Source organism: Tupaia chinensis, unplaced genomic scaffold (genome assembly GCF_000334495.1).
Source record: "Tupaia chinensis unplaced genomic scaffold, TupChi_1.0 Scaffold000199_1, whole genome shotgun sequence".
NCBI classification, from domain to species: Eukaryota; Metazoa; Chordata; class Mammalia; order Scandentia; family Tupaiidae; genus Tupaia; species Tupaia belangeri.
Window position 1 is genome coordinate 3479746 of NW_006159674.1, and position 17735 is coordinate 3497480.

A 17735-nucleotide genomic window follows, 5' to 3' on the forward strand; every position below is an offset into this window, starting at 1 on the left:
ACTCTTTCTTCAAGGTGACAAGTCACACTAGCAAACAGAAGCCAGTAGGAAGTCCCTGGGTGGAAGATAGGTTCCAAAGAACAGTATATGAAAGATAACCTCTGGCTCCAGAGCCAGACAGATCTGAGTCTGGATATTTTGGATGGTCCATGGGTCAGTAGTGTGACTTTGGGCCTCAGTTCTCACACCAGTGAAATAGGATAACAAAGGCACAAACTGTATGATTGATGTAAAGACTGAATACTGGATTTATGTAAAACACTGGGTAGAATATCTGGCATTAGAGAAAGCTTTCTGGCTAACTGTTACAACTACACTTTAATGGTTCCTCATGTATCTTCATTATAAAGAAGAAAAATCAGGCCCAGCTTCAGAGGCACAGGCATAGTGAACCAATTTGCAGAGCTGGAAGCAACATGGCCAGTCACAGACTGGGATCCCAGTTTGGCCTGAAATGTGCTGGGTGCACATGCCCAAGATCCTGACTAGCTGAGGTCTGGGGGAAGGGGATTCCAGTGTGATAAGGCCCTATCCAGGGTGCCCTTCTCGTTTTCTCTCACTCTCTTGCACTCTATCATGAAAGAGATAAAAATCAATAAACCTCAGAAAAAGACAGATCAGTTACTTATGGATAGTTAAGTATATTGCCTTATATACGTGACCTACATAGATTTGAAAATAAATATCCATTTTAATGAGGTACATAAACAATCAGCAAACTGATTGATTGTGCCTTTGTTGACATGCTGCTCTTTGAACTTTTTAAATTTAGTTTTTTATCATTAGAGGACATTGGCATACTAAGAGCAATTTTGTAAATTAAATATCATTAGCCAAAGAAACCTAAACACAAAGAGAGGGCACAGCTTATACATTTACTTCTCTGCCAGAATTTGCTATGAAGTTTTTAATGAAGGGAACAACCATTACCAACCATCAATAATAAAACAGGGATGGCATTTATTGATTGCTTCCTAAGTACCAGACCTGTGCAAGCACTTTATGTGGAATATCTTAAGTTATCATAACTCTACAAGGTGAAGGTTTATTATCACCATTTTACAGATCAGGAATCTAAGACTTCTCAGAAAGTTTCCTAGGTTACATGTGCAAGAACAGCAATTTCAGTCTACCCCATATGAATCTAGAGCCTGTACTCTTGACCAACAAGCCACACTGCCTGACATCAAGACCGAACTGTCTCTTTACTCCAAATCCACTCTTCGTTCTACATACCATGGAATCCAGGATAGGCACTATCAACATAACTCAGTTTACTGGGAACCAGAGGCGAAATCCTATTAGATCTCATAGTCTCCTTTTGAGACTTCCCTCTTCTACAAAGATATAGGTCTTCATAAACTGTTTCTCAGATGTCCAGAGCCCCACAAAAATTCCCCCATGGTATACAAAGTCAAAGTCAAAACTTTTATCAAAGTATATACATTGAGACCATCATCTTAATTAGGTAACAGTGAGTCTTACGTAAGTTTTATCCTCCCCAGGTAATGTAATATCCTACTTCCATTTAAAAACCCATTTCTGGAAATTCCATGTAGAACAATCACAACAATGAAATTCCTAGCCTCATTGCTGAAAGTAGATAGGGTGTTGAAACAAAAAATAAAAATATAAGGGAAACAAAACGGAAATAGCAAAGTCTGTAAGCAAACTAAACATTTACCATTCTAGTTGGCTGTGACTGTGTTCATAAGTAACACGTATTAAATGTTTACCCAAAACTTAAAACCATAAGCTTTTAATACAGGGATGGGAATAAAACCTTAATGGACATCGAAGACCTCTTTCAGGAAAAGTTCACTATGGCATGAAAGTATCTGTACACATAGGGCGATGTGTCTATAGCATGAGGACAGCTGGGGTTCAGCAATCAGGTTCAACAACTGGTCCTTTACAGTTTTGGATAGACACGGTAGCTCTAGCTTTCTTCACATATGGACAAACTTAGTGAAATTAAAGAATCCACTTTGTTTCTGGTATTTCATGTATCAACTAATTGAAGCTGACTGCTCAATTCTAAGGATTTGATTGGAATACTCATTCACCAGGAAAAGACATATTTTTCATAGCAAGTAATGATTTAATACTGTAGTAACAAGTCTATTTGAAGAGTAGGGTATAATGTAGTTATACTAAACATGTATTTGGAAAATCGAGAGGATCTGTCAGAGTCTTATCTATGAAACATTCTTGTTGAAAATATTAAAACTGCATAGAACCAATCCTTCTGATTCAACTTCTAGTTGATAGCATGTAAGAGGAAAGAAGGAATGAATTAAAAATAGCCCTGGGATGAAAAAAATGCAATGTAGAATATTCTACAGCATGCCTGACCAGGTTTTGTCAATGAATCAATGGAATAAAGAGGAGGAGGAAAAGATGAAAATTGTTCTAAAAGTTAAGCCGTCAAGAGACAAAACCAAATGTAGTAGGTGGAAACTGATTTGAACTCTGACCCAAATTATCTATAAAGGACATATTTAAGCTAATGAGAGAAATTTGAATGTGCACTAAGTATCAGAGGGTACAAAGAGATTTTTATAAATTTTCTGTGATAATGTTGGAGGTATATAAATGCTCCCTCTTTTAGATACACATACTGAGGCACTTAGAAGCAAATGATATTATGTCTAAAATTTGTTTCCAAATACTTCAGGACCTCCCCTCCACCAAAAAAGGACAGCAATTATAGCAAAATGTTCCTAATTGTTGAATGTGGAACGGTGCAGGTAATTTGACCATTTTTCTCTACTTTTGTGTATAACAAATTTTTACAGTAAGAAGATTTGGGTAGAGTTTAGAATTCTAAATGTGTGAAAATATTAAACATGTTGAATTTTTAATCTACATGAATTATAAAATACATGATCTTTAAAAATTATAGCATAAGACATATGTAATTATGTTTTTGAAAGAGTTGACATTTTACTTGCAGACTAAAAAGATTCATTTATATCGTTCACCTAAATTTTTATATTAAACATTAATCTCTTATTTCATCCACTAAGCTATATTTGTCTTTAATGTTTTAATTCTTGAAGACTATTTTTTGGTTCAAATTAAGAATTAGTATTATTTTTGTTGGGAAATTACAAGAATTATATTAGTTTTTGGGAAAATAGAATGAAGAGTTCTTCACTTTCAGAATTCAGAGTTTAACTTTATATTTTCTAACATTTCCAAAGCCATCTGATCTGCAACACCTTCAATTCTTGACGATGAAAAGGTCTCTGGGCAGAGGCAAGACTCTTAGTATAAGCAAACTTCAAGAAGTTAATGGAAAATACAATTAAAATATGAGTCAATTTTAATGCAAAAATATTTGGAAACCCATGCTTTGTTTTTACACAATACACATTTTCAACATGAACTTTTTGAATTCCCCAAGTACAATGAAGAACCTGTCTGAATTTTCTCCCCATTCCAATTCATTCACAAGGTTCAATTCTCTTGGACCCGCGAATTTCAAGTATCTAGTTGAAAACGCAAATGACATTTCAGAAAAAAACTCTCAGTTTTATAAAGTCTCAAGTCTATTAATATATTTGTCAAGCACAAGAAACAAATCAATGATGATCTTGGGCCAGATGATGACCTGGTGGTTGAAGCAGCTGGATACCACAAGGCCTACGATGAAGTTAGAAACCTGGACTTGGAATTTTGAAAAACACACTGGGCACATGTGCTTACTGTAAGCTCAAAATCCCAAAAGGAAGGAGAAGTGAAAGGGGAAAGATTGCGGGGCATGAACATCCTCCATGGGGCTGCTTTGTCACTTTCCTTCTCTTTTTGTCTGTTACTCTCAAGAGTGTACATGCCCTCTGGCAAAAACATTAAGGAAAACAAAAACGAATTTAATCTCAAACAGATTAAGAAACCCACTCTGGTTTACACAGTGAAAAGGTAAATATCAGTGAGTTGGGGGTGGGGGCGGTTTAGAACTTGACCAGTCAGCTATAGAAACAGCCTGCTTTTATGGCCACTTGGATCAAGTATCTTCACCCAATAAAGTGGCTATTATTATTCACAGTTACCTGCAAAATCTATTTTCTCAGAAGAACAGTAGGGACTAGGAGATTTTTTTTCAAATGTAAACAATAAAACTGATGAGAATGCTCACTGATCCAGGAAAATATGCAAATGCAATTATTTTCTTCTCAACCAGTCACATTATTTTAATAATAAAGTACTGTCCTATTATCGAAGTTACCAAAATGATTCAGCTCTTACAACGGAAGCTGCTCAGACACCGCTGGCATACTTTAAGGGCTGTACAAATAACACATTGCAAACAAAATCACTCAAGGAACTTCTAAAGTGCCTCTAGAAAGCTTACCCAAGATTAACAACTTTGGCTATTTCTGAACATCTATCATAGAGGAAGACGTGGCTGGAGCATCTTTTAAAACTTCAAGAACTTAACAAGATACATAAATCATATACTCCAAACACAAACACAATACAAAGTATACTAAGTTATTGTGAAGTTTCTCAGAGGGTTTTAAAGAATGCCTGGTTTCCCCAAGATCAAAGGGTATAGATTCAGCATCTTAGTGATGCAGGCAGGACTCTGCTTCTCAATAGAATTCAAAAGTTGTGTGTAAGATCTATGATATGAAGAACTGATCATATGATGCTTACTGGGTCACAGCATGGTGTTGACTGAGAATTTTTGATGACTAAGTAGTAAAAAAACTTAAAACCTCCAAGATTTAAGAGGTCAGAAAATGGTGAACTTGAGGTTTCATAGGTCTGAGATCCACGTTCAATTTCCTTGAGGCCTCATCTTGAAAGATCTATTCTTACAACCAATTTTTAATAAACATCATTTTTCCAAGCAATAAAAGTAGTTACATCACAAAATAATTAGCAGGAAAGAGAATGTTTGTGTTTACAATTCATAGTCTTCCCCACATTTGTGAAACGTGAATAACTTCTTGATAAAATAACAGCCATTATAAAACATTCCTTCATACATCAATGTAGCATTTTAAAATGGGCTGTTTGAAGTGTCAGATATATAAGAGGTGCTCTGGAGGGATATTTGTCTTTTTATTAAAATAATCATCCCCAAAGATAAACATGTCACAGAATAGCACAGTAACTAAGAATTGAAAGAATAATATCACCTAAAACAGTCTCTTAAAAAAACATTAAAAATAAGACAAGATTGAACAGCATTTAGAAAACTCTTAACACCAACCTCTTTAGGGTAAAATTTCTAATGGTAATGGCAATATTTCTAAACACTTTTCCCAGATGAAGCTATAATACATAGGAAAGCAATAAATCCAAGTATTTTTTAAGTAGACCCACCCAAAAACATACGTAGGTATATTTCAACAGTACTTTCATGCAATATAAGTTGTCCAATAAAAATAAATTTAAAAAAGAAAACCCACAATTTGTATTACTTTTCACTCTGAATAATTAAAAATGAATAATTACTCTCAAGTAAAATAGCCAACTAGCAAGCTGGACTCCAAATTTCAGAAACATAATAAAGCAAAAATACCACTAGACTTTCAGTTTCTATAGAATTAACAATGGAGATATTTAAAGAATTTAGCTACAGCAGTCCTATAGTTTTTTTGAAACTATTTAATAGTTTAAGAAGTCTTTGATGACACCCTATTTTTTCAAGAGTGAACTGAATAGGAATTCACATTTCTATTTAGCTCAAAATACTTTTAGATTGCCTTCTAAATATAGATGTAAAATTTAAACATCTACATAGTAAATACAGTCTTCAAATATTTAAAAAGGAAACTCCAATTACACTTCTTTGATTTAGAACCAAGTTCAAAAAAGGAAGTCTAATAATACTCTCGTCCTTAAGCAACTATTAATTTAGAATAGTTTTACTCTGGGTGGGACTTCAGAACCTTCTGTTACAGCCAAGCCTTTTTTCTGGAAGCTACAAAGACCACTCCGTGAGGATTACATGCCTGTGGTATAGTAATTTCCAGGTCCATTCCACACCAACCAGATGTGAAATGAGATGCAGATGGGTTCTACACACTAACAATGCCAAATCATTTCAGACTTTTGGTAAAAATTAGCCTCCTAAAGTTTAGCCAACAGGCCTACAAAATGAATCTCATTTCTTATTCTTATAGCTGTGCCAACTAGAAACGCCTACTAAACCAACAGAACCATTTTTTCAGGGAGCAGGGGAAGAGGATAAAGGCACCAGCTTGTCATCATAAGGTGTAGTTAAAATGGAAGACACGCACTTACCATCTCTCTTGGAACATACGCTCTGGTGGTATTCACAGTACCTGCATACCAGTATTTCTTAACTGACTCCCTGAGTCTTAGTCCACAAAAGGGCAATGCACGTACAAGCCAGCCAGGAAGCCCAATGAGAAATGCCCAATGCCAGGTTCACTTACCTACAAAAGGAAAAGCACAAAGTAGATTTATCTCCTCACGTCTCTGCTAATTAGCTTTGACTTAAAGCAGATTAAGTGATACAGGAAAAGACAAATATAACTGTTTAGCCTTTATTAACTGTTCTGGAAACAGAAGATCCCGCCCCCATCTATAACTATGAATTCTTCCACAGGTACGAGCTATTGGGATGAAGTGAAGTATGTTCTTTAAGATAAGCTGAGACACAAAGTTTTTCTCTTCAGTTTGTTGAAGAGCAGATGTGACAATAGAATAGGTGATGGAAATAAGAATCTCTTAAGATCTTGAGAATGTTTTCCCAGGAAGTAGCTAATGATTGTCACCAGATCAGTTGCATCCCTTTCTTTGTAGGATAAAATGGGGGTTGGTTATTGCTGGGATTTTGCCAGTGATCTTCTAGGCAACTGACAACCAAAAGAACCATAAATAGAGCTGCAAACACCATGACTGTTTTGCCACCCTGCAGTATTTTGTCCTCATATCCACCAATGGACATCTTCTCAGAGATATGTCTTAGCATGAACAGTCTTGCCTCCAGGCATAGGAAAGAGCCAAAATAGGGTACGGTACCAGGGACATAAGCAGGAAAAGCAAAATAAACATACATGAAGTTTCTCTGGATCTATATCTATACATGTAAATCCTTAATGACAGCTAATATGCTTGAGCTCTTATGTGGCAAGTACCAAAGCATTTTCGCATGTGTAAATCTTTTTAATGTCTAAACAAGTACGAGGGGGAAAAAAATTATTAACTTCATTTTCTATAAACAGGGAAGAAACAGAGACATTAAACTAGTGCAATACCACAGGCCCAGGAGTGATAAAGCCAAAATAAAGACATATTTTTAAAAAATTATTATTAGCAACTCAGATTTCACAGATTCATGAGGCGAGGTATTAAGCTATTTTCCTCTTAGGATTCATCTTGACATGTTACTAAAAGACTGAGGCATCTGTAATTGTGCACCTCAAAAAACACCAGGATGACAATAATATGGTTTTACAGCTGTTTTCTGAAGAAACATCATTCCCTTAGAACAAACCATTTTAACCATTAGTTGCTTGAGAGAAAGAAGATGCTTTGATGGAGCAAATGTGGTAAGTATTAAATCATTACTTGTCCTCAGAACAGGTGTGTAAAACTGGCCCTCAAAAGTTTAATAATTTTCCACAGAATTGATAGTATATAAAATAATACATAAGATAATAAGCATACGTAGCAAAACCTTTTGTAGTCAACAGCATCCTAGCTCCTTTTAAGGGTCTGCACATGGAAGCAGCTTGTTTCCTCCCTGGCAGCAACTCACCTCTTTAACTATTTCTGGAACTCTTCTATGGAGTCACTTTCAAAATATGAATTCCACAATACAACGATTATTACTTTAGGTAACATTTTGGTTTTGGCTAAAAATCAGGTAAGTAAATGGGAACAGTCCTTCACTTAGGGTCAAATAACTTGACATTTTCAAAAATCAAATCCTTATTTATAAGATATTTGCATTCATTACAATTACGCGGATAGATAGGTAGAGCTTCAACATATCTATACATCAAGGCAAGTACCCCTTGAATACACATACAACTTTCTACTGCGAAGACTTTGAAGGGCAAATGCTCCTTAAATGTTCCGCCATGTATCTGGTTTTGTTCTCCTCCACTAACCTTACCATTGAGGCCAATCATATAATGAATCCGATTCAATAAACAGTCATTAGTTACCTATCATCTGCCAAGTATAGGGATAAGGATTTTTCACATATCAGCTGACTTCACTTTAATAAATAGCTTCTTAAAGTATTAGTGTGATTTCTATCATACAGATGAAGATAAACAAATGTAGCATTTGAGGACCCAAGTACACATGGCTATTTGCTGAAATTTCAGCCCGAATCTCCATCTCCATGAGATCCTCTTTAAACCACCTGCTTCCATCAGACTACATGATGGAACTTCAGTGCTCTATAATGAGGTGTGCAATGTGTTTCTACTGAGTGAGAAGACTTCTGTTTCCAATGAGCTTATATTTTAGGTCTCTGCCCCATGTGTTACTGGTGTCTCTAGATACCACTGAACACTCTGGTGAGAAAGTAACCATGAGTATTCATGAGCCAATTTTAGTAGAAATGGTCCAAATTGTTCAGACTTTGCCTTTTCTCCTTTCTACTCTCAATTTCTTAGCAAGAAAATGCTGGTCCATGAGGAACACATCTGGGATGGGTGTTTTGTTACTATGGCTGTAACTTTTAGCCATGGGGGAATTAAAGAGGAAATATAACAAGAGGAGGAATCAGACTAAAGAACAGAAAAATCAGCTCCAGAAGTTATTGTGCTTTCTGTGAATTCCACAGGGTTGTAAGGTAATTGTTGTTTTTATAAGAACAGCCATAGTACATCTGTACTGTCCAACTAGTAAAGTTCCATTTCAGAATTGCATCATAAAATCTATTAGCAGCTGCGGCTAAAGTGAATACTTAATGCATCTCAAAGAGTGTGTCTTTAATAGGGACGTTATTTTATGCAAATGGCTCTTAGTGTGTTTCAGGATATTGTCTTCAGAGCATTTACAGATGACCACATATGTTCTCCATCCTCTTATGATGTATTCATTCAAGGACAAGATGACTGCCTGCAGAATCCCAAGAAGATAAACTCTGTCTCCCAGTACAAGACAGCCCATCTGCTTTTCACCCACCACTTCTCCCAGCCCTCATCTCCATCAGCAGGACAGCAGTAGGGACCTTCTCCTCCATACCCCCAAAGACAGGAGACTTTGAAAACTGACAGTACATAGATACTCTCCTCTGTAAGGAGAGATTCAAACACCCTTGGTAATGACTATTTCTGAATCATTTTAAGACCTCAAGCCCCAATGTAAACACATCTCACACACAGGCTTGAGTCAAGATTGAAGTAGCCATCTTGGAATCATCTGTTTTCTGGAAAAGTGAGCAGCTCCATCGAGCACAGGGTGCCCTTCTTCCCTACAGTGACACTTGGGAAAATCTCCTTTGCTGACAAGAGATCCATGTCACAGGTTTCTAAGATTTTCACCTTGTCCATCAATTTTAAAAAAAAAAAAAAAAGCAGATACCAGTCTAGGTCATAACCTGTGTATAACAGATCATTTTTACCTCCTCAGATGCAAGGAAAGAAAGAAAACAAAACAGGATTGAATAGGGTCACCTGGCACCACTGCTAAGTGTGGTCCTTAAAACCAACACTCACTCATGTCTTGAGCTATTTTTGCCACCCCCCCCAATGAAGCAGTGCAAATATTTCTTGGAATACTTTTTTAAAAGTAAAGAATAAAGAATTCTGAAAGGAAATATTCATCCAATTAGTGAGAAAACCCTACTGGTTTATAAATGTTAAAGTTACCACCAAGTGGGAAAGTGTCATACTGTATACACCAGGGGTTATTTTCACACTGAGGAAATAGGAAAAAGATCTTTCTGCAGGAGGAAAGAAAATTCTTAAGCAAAATCAATTATTCATTGCGGTGCAAGGGAAATGTTTTTGTTGCTGGCCTAGAATGCTATCAATAACTTCCTGGCTTTAGACATTCTTAGTCTCTTAATTTAATGGGAAGATGATCTTTCAAAGATTTCTGACAATCTGGAAAAATTGTCTTTGAGGGAATAAAATTTTACATAAAGATATTACCGACTATAGTTTTAAAGTGGAACAAAGAAACACCAAACATAAAAAAGCTCCTTTTGCAGTATCATTTGGATTATGCGTATACCAGTGACCAAGCAGGTTTAAGGGCTGTAGGATCAGTTTGGAAATAGCAGTGACGGTGGCCTATACTGAAGGAGATCCAGGTAATTCACCTAAACTAAAAACAGAAACCAGGAGGAAAAGCATTATTTTCCATAACTTATACAGTTAATACTAATTCTCAGTCAAAACCTGTATAAGAAATTTTTTTTTAAGAGAGATTTTTGCTATCGCACGCATGCCCTCATTGGAGATACAGAGACAGAAAGCAAGAAATTACCCCCCAGGGTAGATGGCCACAGCACAATACCCTCTCCTCCATTTTCCTCTTGAAACTCACACGTGCCCAGTGTGAGTTGTAAGTCAGCAGGTCCAGGACTCAAACTGTGGTTGGTCAGTGGGAGTCCATCAACATAACCATTATACCATCTACTAGTCCCTATATAAGGAATCCTCTAATCAAGAACTTGACTGTTAAAAACAGCTGCTTATCAATTTATGGAAAAAAAAAAAGAAAAATGGGCAGAGATATCTGTTTCAAAAGATACACCCCTGTACTAGTGTCTTTCTTACTACTCCATGCATCTTCTTCATCATGAATAAACTCACTTTTGTACTTCTAGCATCCAACACAGTAACGGATCTACCAGTTGTGCTCAGTATTGCTCAATAAATGTAGACACAGCTAGATGTGAGTTGTTATGAGGGACACAAAGATTAGAAGTCATGGCCATTAGGGTCGGCAGATGGTGTAGTGGTTAAGGCACTGGACTTCTACATGGCTGACCATAGTTTTGAGTCCTGGACCTGGCAGCTTGCTTTCTCATTTTCCCTGTCTCTCTGGTCAAATTTAAAAAATGATAAATAAAATTAAATAACTAAAAAGAGAAAGGCAGGCCATGGCTCTCATAGCCCTGATAAAATATTGAACAGTTGAAGAGATTTAAACAGAAAACTTCAGCTGCCAGTCAAAATTCTACTTTATATTTGATTAGCTAGTTGTTTTTGATAGATGTGTTACCATCCATGAGAGTTCAGACCAGGAAGAGATCACACTAGGTTGGCAGGGGGAACCAGGGAGATGTCACTAAGGAAGGAAAACTTAACATGAAAATAGAAAGGGAATGAATCTGAAAGTAAGGGACGCTTGACTCACATAGGTGTTTAGTGTTCAGTGGAGGGTGGGGAGGGAATGTTGATGAGGTATGGGTCCAAATTTGAAAGTCAAATGGCTTTACGTATGTAGTTTGATTTCTACTGGGTCATCACGATCCATTTTTGTATAGAAAAGCACATCCTGACTTTTCCAGCAACCCGATACATCTTGAGAAGTTGGAAACCCTATCTTTGCAGTACTTTTTAAAAGTAGTGCATGGCATTTATGCTCGGAAAAAATGGACTTAAAAAAAAAAAGACTTTCTAATGTATAGCACAATCTCAGCATCAAGAAACAAGTAATTATTATAGAATTATAAGTCTTAAGATATAGATAGACTAATCAATACGTTGATAAAATTCTGAAAGGAGATAAAAACATTTATTATTATTATTATTTTTTTTTGCTATACAGTGCGTGTGCTCACCAAAGAGACAGAGAGAGACAGATAGAAAGTGAGAAAAAAAATCACCCCCACCAGGGGGGATGGCCATGCTCCAATCCCTTCTCCTCCATTCTCCTCTCGGGATCTTGGGCATGCACGCACACACAACCTGCATGAGTTTGAAAATGCTGAATCCAGAACTCAGGCCACGGTCGACTATGTGGAAATCCAGCAACATAACCATTATGTTCCCTGCTGGTCCCAAGAAAAAAATAAATTCTAATCAGAAGTGATATTTAACAGTTAATACCTACTAAAGTTTAGTTATTAAGTCGTCAAAATGGCCCCTTAGCCTATCAGAAGGGGCCCTGGAGTTTATCTGGTTGACCATCAGTCCCAGTTCTAACATTTCCTTGCTCAAAGTTATCTATTACTAGCTGTGAAGACCAGTGTTAAAAACAACATCTACTGATCTGTCCCATTTACATTCATATGCAATCTAGATTAGAGACTTCTATGGAACTGTAGACTAATCAGGAAACCTGAACCCCAGCTCAAACACCTACAGTGATTGTTTTGGGTTTCACCTCGCACATTCTAGCCTGTACACTCACCCACCTGATCAGGATTCAGATAGACCCCCTACAGCAGTGCTCTGAGGATCAAGTGAGAAACGTTCTGTGAACAGTCTGTAATCTGTAGCATCCTGTTCAAATGTAAAGTGTTAAGGGCCAGAAATTACTAAAATGATCAAGGACAACCTATTTTTAAAGGGAAAACTAGCAGGCTAGCCTTGTGACCTATAGATAGAGAAGCTGAATCCCATGTGATTGACAATGGTTCAGTGCAGCCCTGGCAGCTTGAAAAAAAAAAAAATATGTTGGCATCCATGGCTTGGGATTTATGGCAGGTTCATCCCCTGGGCCTCTCACAGTGTCCCATGCTAGAGCAAACCAGCTCCAAACCATTGCCCAGTCTCTATCTGTGGGCTGCTGGCACCGGGAAGAGGGGGATAAAATAAACATGCACATATGTATGCATGCTTATGATTTTGAAGAGATGCAGAAAAGAAAGGGAAGGGACTGTGCTGTGACCAGGCCTCACTGGAAGGTGCTATCTCTTCTTCTCTGTCTCTCTGGTAAGTGAAGACTTCCTTAGGCAATTTTAAAAAGGAGAGGCTTAAAACTAGCTTATGGTGAATGCTACCTTTCTGTTCTCATGTATTTCAGAGAGTCTGCTTCTACTTCAGGCTCTCTGGTGGGGACGCCCTCAACATCCATATTAACTTAGCAATAACGAATGAACAAGGACAGACACCTGATCAAAGCTGGACTAAGCAGACTCTTTGGAAATTTCAACTAAAATTGCTGAGACCAAGTCTGCCAGCCATTGGAGGTTAAGGTGATCTTATGAGAGCTTATGTGGGGCTGTATAGAAATGAACGAATGAGCAGAACCATTGGTCAAGAAAACAGGAAGCAAAGCAACAGGAATGCTGAGGTCGGGATTATGCCACGCGATGAAGGCGAGAACACAAAGCCGCCTCATGATTTTCCTGTTTCTTAGAGTAACAGCTCTACTGCTTGCAGTTAGATCTCCCAATATTCACTCCTTGAGGGGGGGTTCTCTTCTTTGAAGTCCAAAGTGAACAGAGAATCATAAAGCACATTGGGGTCCTGTGTACTCGCCCACACTGCCTATCAACTAACTCTGCCTGTCTTTTAAGGAGCCTTTCTTCTTTGGAACCAGCTGTAAAAATAAAATGCTTTCCAAATAAAGAAACAGCCACTAGCAGATAAAATATTAGTGCAATAAGTTTCTAGGTTGTTTCCAACGATGTCAACCTAACTGAATCAAAATTGTATTTAATAAGAACACAACACATAAAGGTGCATCTAATAAGCTTCTTGTCTCAAACAAGTCATATAAAATGTTTAAGTGTATGAAAGAAGTAGTATCCTTGGTGGATGCCTTTATATCTCTAAATAGGCTCTAAAATAAGTCTGCTAAATTAAAAGAAAATGCCGTTAGTATTAGTATTGAATAAATGTGCATATGTTGAGCTTAAAGTTAAATAGGCTTAATGATAACTACTGGAGCCATACTATTTATTCATTCAAGAAATTCTGACCAGAAGCTTACAATGAGTAATGCATTATCCTAGACATTGTAGGGTGATGCAGACCTGGATACTTCCAGAAAGTGGCTGACATCATAGGCCAAACAAGACAGAAATGATTAAATCAACGTAGCCAACACTTTCCTATCTTATTACTTAGGGAATGAGGTGTGGCTGCAGGAAGCATCGACCCTAAATACTCCCCAGTGGTTGCAGCCTGTGCACATTAAGCAGGGTCTGGTCTGGCCTGGCTTGGGATGAAGAAGTTCAGGGGAAAGTTAAGATTTTACAAGAAATGTTATGTGCAGAAAGAGGACCATTGTGATCACATAGGACCTTTCCTGGGTTAACAGATGAAGAAAATAATTTTTTTTTAAACAAAGCAGTGGCAAATAAGCCCCCAAATAATGGTTTATTAGTTCGTTTTAATAAATGCTCTTTTTAAAAGTTGATTTCATAAGTGAAACAGAGATATAGCACCCCTAACAGGGTTTTGACACCACAATCTACCCCTGGCTTCAGCCAGCCCCAAATCATGGGCATGCTCATGCCTGTTGAGCTCAGGAAGGTCTACTGGACCTGAACCCAGGACCTCCCGATGTGGGTCAGCCTTACAACGTCACGTCTTACCACTGCACGCCACCATTCACCCCTAAAAAAGTGCTTTGATGTAATCAAATTATTACTATAGTATCTATCCCTGGGGCTGACATTAAGCTTTTGGGTTCTGGTTGTTCAGAAACAGTAGGCTATTTTAGAAGCACCATTGTCCCCAGGCAACACCAAGTTCCATACTCTAAGGCAAGGGCTGCGGCATTCATGGCTATAGACAGAGATGTGGTGATGCCTTTCCTCATTCCTCTGTCTTGCTTAGGGTGAGAAATCAAAGAAAGCACCTAAATAGAGAAAACCAAAAACAACTGACAGATGCTGCAAGAGCTAACACCTCATTACATTGGTAAAAACTGTTCCTTCCATTAGCATCTTTGGAAGCAGCAAGGAGCCAGGCACCTGCCCAAAGTCACTACGTCACTCAGCCAAGTGCTGGGGAAGCAGCAAGCAAATATGCCCCTGCCCTCAGGGAGCTTATGGCCTAGCAGAGACAGAGAGACAGACAGTGTCCAGCAAAGAAGCAAATAAATGTGTCTATACCATCAATGCTTTGGATGAAATTCACAAAGGCAGGGGTAATGTAATACATACAGAACCATAACAGAACAGGGGACTTGGTAGGGACCTGTTTAGACAGGGTGGCCAAGGAGGCAGTGACATTAATGGAGGTCACCAAGGTACGCCTGTCATCCAAGAGCCCAGTTCCACAGCAATGAGGACAACACAACGAAGGGCAGTGTTTATCTTAAGTCATCAAATGTTAAAAGGAGCAGGAAATATCAAGCACCTTTGACTAAAACAGAAGAAAACCTACTTCTAACACCATTTCAGGTGAGTGCGGGGACAGATATTGGGAGCTACACCTGTTCTGGGTAATCTCATTTCGACTTTAGAACTCTATGAAAACGAGACTTAAAACTCCAGAAGGTTCCACTGGAAGAGGGAACTATGTGGCAGTGAGAAGACCACAAGACTGACTTCAGTAGGGCTGGCTTCAAGCTCTGGTTTTCACTATCCAGACCTACTTTGTGTAGTCAAGTAACTAATCATTGGAAGGACTATAGCAAGTTATTGCTATGAAATCACAAGGCTCCTGTTTGGCGACTCGACTCTCACTACCTCTACCCAGTCCCACCTGGCACCAGCACGCCAAATAAGCGGACTCAGCTGTCACTAGAGGGATTACAGGGAGAATGCTCTTTTTCCTAAGGTGGAGGCAAATAATGCTGTTTCTACACCTCTGTGACGTTAGTGTCACTGTGTCGTGGTGAGAGCCGAGGAGCGGAGCTGCTCTGGGATTTGAACTCTGGGTCTCAATTTACTATTTCTGTGGACGAGTTATCTGCCCCATCTCACCTTCGGTTTCCTCAGCTAAGGGATGGGTATGATTGCAGAGACAAAAATGAGATTACCCAGAATGGGTCTTAACACAGGCCCTACTATATTCATTTGATTTGGGGCGACAAATATTTATTACCTATCTGTAAAGCTTAATTAAATTAAAAAGATCCACCACTACCCCCACCCCTGGAAAAGAAAAAAGATAAAAGACATAACTGCAACCTTCGGCCAACTCCTTAACATTTGATAACTGTTTTCTCGCAAACAGACAAAACTCACGTCTTGAAATTGTTGTGGGGAAATCACACAAAATTTTATATTTGAAAGGACTTTGCAGGGGCCAGCGGATGGCGTGATGGTCAAGCTGCTGAACTCCCACATGTGGTTTGAGTCCCTGAGCTGGTGGCTTTTGACTTTCTTTCTCTGGTGAGCACAGATGCCCTATAGTAAGTTAAAAGATAATACAAGACATTAATTTTTTTTAAAGTACTTTGCAAACTATAAAATGTAGACCAATATAAAACACCATTGTTACAAAAAAAATGACAGAAGTACACTGTGTATAAAACAATTAAAAGGACTCCTAGGAGTACACAGAAATCAGCCACCAGGACCTTCTTTCCAGCAGACAAAAAAGGATAATGGGAGACCAGAGAAATAGCATCATGGTTACATTGCTGGACTCCCATATAGTCGTCTGAGGTTTGAGGCCCAGTCCCGGTGGCTTAAAACTCACACCAGATCCATGTGCATGCCCAAAACCCCAAGAGAAAAATGGAGCAGAAGGGATTGCAGCGTGGCCATCGCCCCTGGGGGGTGAGGGGGCAGTGTCTCCATCTCACTTTCTGTCTCTGTCTCTCTCCAGTGAGCACACATGCCTTATAGCAAGGCTTAGGAATCCGAGAACCACTACACCAGCTAGCTGTGTAACCTCAGGCAAGTTGCTTCATCTCTCTGTGCTTCCATTACCCATTTCATCCTAAGAAGAAGAATAAAGCTACGTCTTAGGGAGAATGAAGCTTAACTGACGTAATTTATTTGCTTGAGAAGGTGCTGGAACAGAGTAACAGTAAGTGCTGGCCACCAGTTACAATAGCCAAAATACATCACCTGAATTGGCATAGCCAAAACTAAAGGCTGAAGGCTAGAAAGATGATCATGGAAGAATTTATTTCATGTTACCAGAAGTTTCTGATAGAGTCATCAAATAACTTATGCAAAATTCACCTACTTATTCTATCTTCAAGTGACATGGTGTATGTCAGCAAATGTCAAAATGGAAAAAATAGCAAGCTCCTATTTCCCAGCAGATGAGACGCTGTGTGTGACACGTTGCAGGGCTGAGCTGCTGCTGCCCGGACCTCCTGGAGTCACAAGCTCACGGATGTGTCTGGAAGGAAATTGGGTTCTCTAAATACCTTGGAAAGGTATACAGCAGCTTTTCCTACACTGAGCTTATCCTAAGAATCACCTGGGGGGATTTGGTAAAAAAAATCCTGGCCATGGGTTTTACCCCAGAGCTCCCAATCAGCATCTTTAGGAGAAAATGTTGAGAATCTGTTCCCTGAGTGTTTTGTTCAAGGCTTGTTAGGCACTACACAGAGTCACCAAGCTGACCGTGAGATGCTGGTTGTCCCTTGGTTCCGTTCCCCTCTCTTCCAGGGCTCAAGCTCACCCCTTCGAGACCAATCTCTTCAGCTTCACAGATACACACATGTACACTTAAGTAACAATGAGAAGACTACGTTCACCTGGACTACCTGTGGCTTCCACACAAATTGGGTGAAGAAAACAGCTTTTAGTTATTCCAGCCCTGTGCAAGTCTGGTTGAGAATGACGGTCGGCATTTTGATGACTCACAGCTTATCTGAAAGGATAAATGGAAAACGGGCCCTAGTGTTTCTGGAGCGCACAGGCTGGCAGGCCCATCTCCGCTCAGTTCCCTGCCTCTTTTCTACCTGACGCT

At 38.7% G+C, this 17735-nt stretch overlaps 1 protein-coding gene and 1 non-coding gene across 2 annotated transcripts in view; one reads left to right on the forward strand and one right to left on the reverse strand.

The window, feature by feature from the left end:
- Positions 1 to 17735, reverse strand: part of ANK3 (ankyrin 3) — a 743189-nt gene that overhangs the window by 488451 nt on the left and 237003 nt on the right. The window lies entirely within an intron of this gene.
- LOC114007583 (small nucleolar RNA SNORA42/SNORA80 family) lies at positions 12586 to 12718 on the forward strand. The gene has a single exon (XR_003549188.1). It is a non-coding gene; the product is annotated as a small nucleolar RNA SNORA42/SNORA80 family (small nucleolar RNA).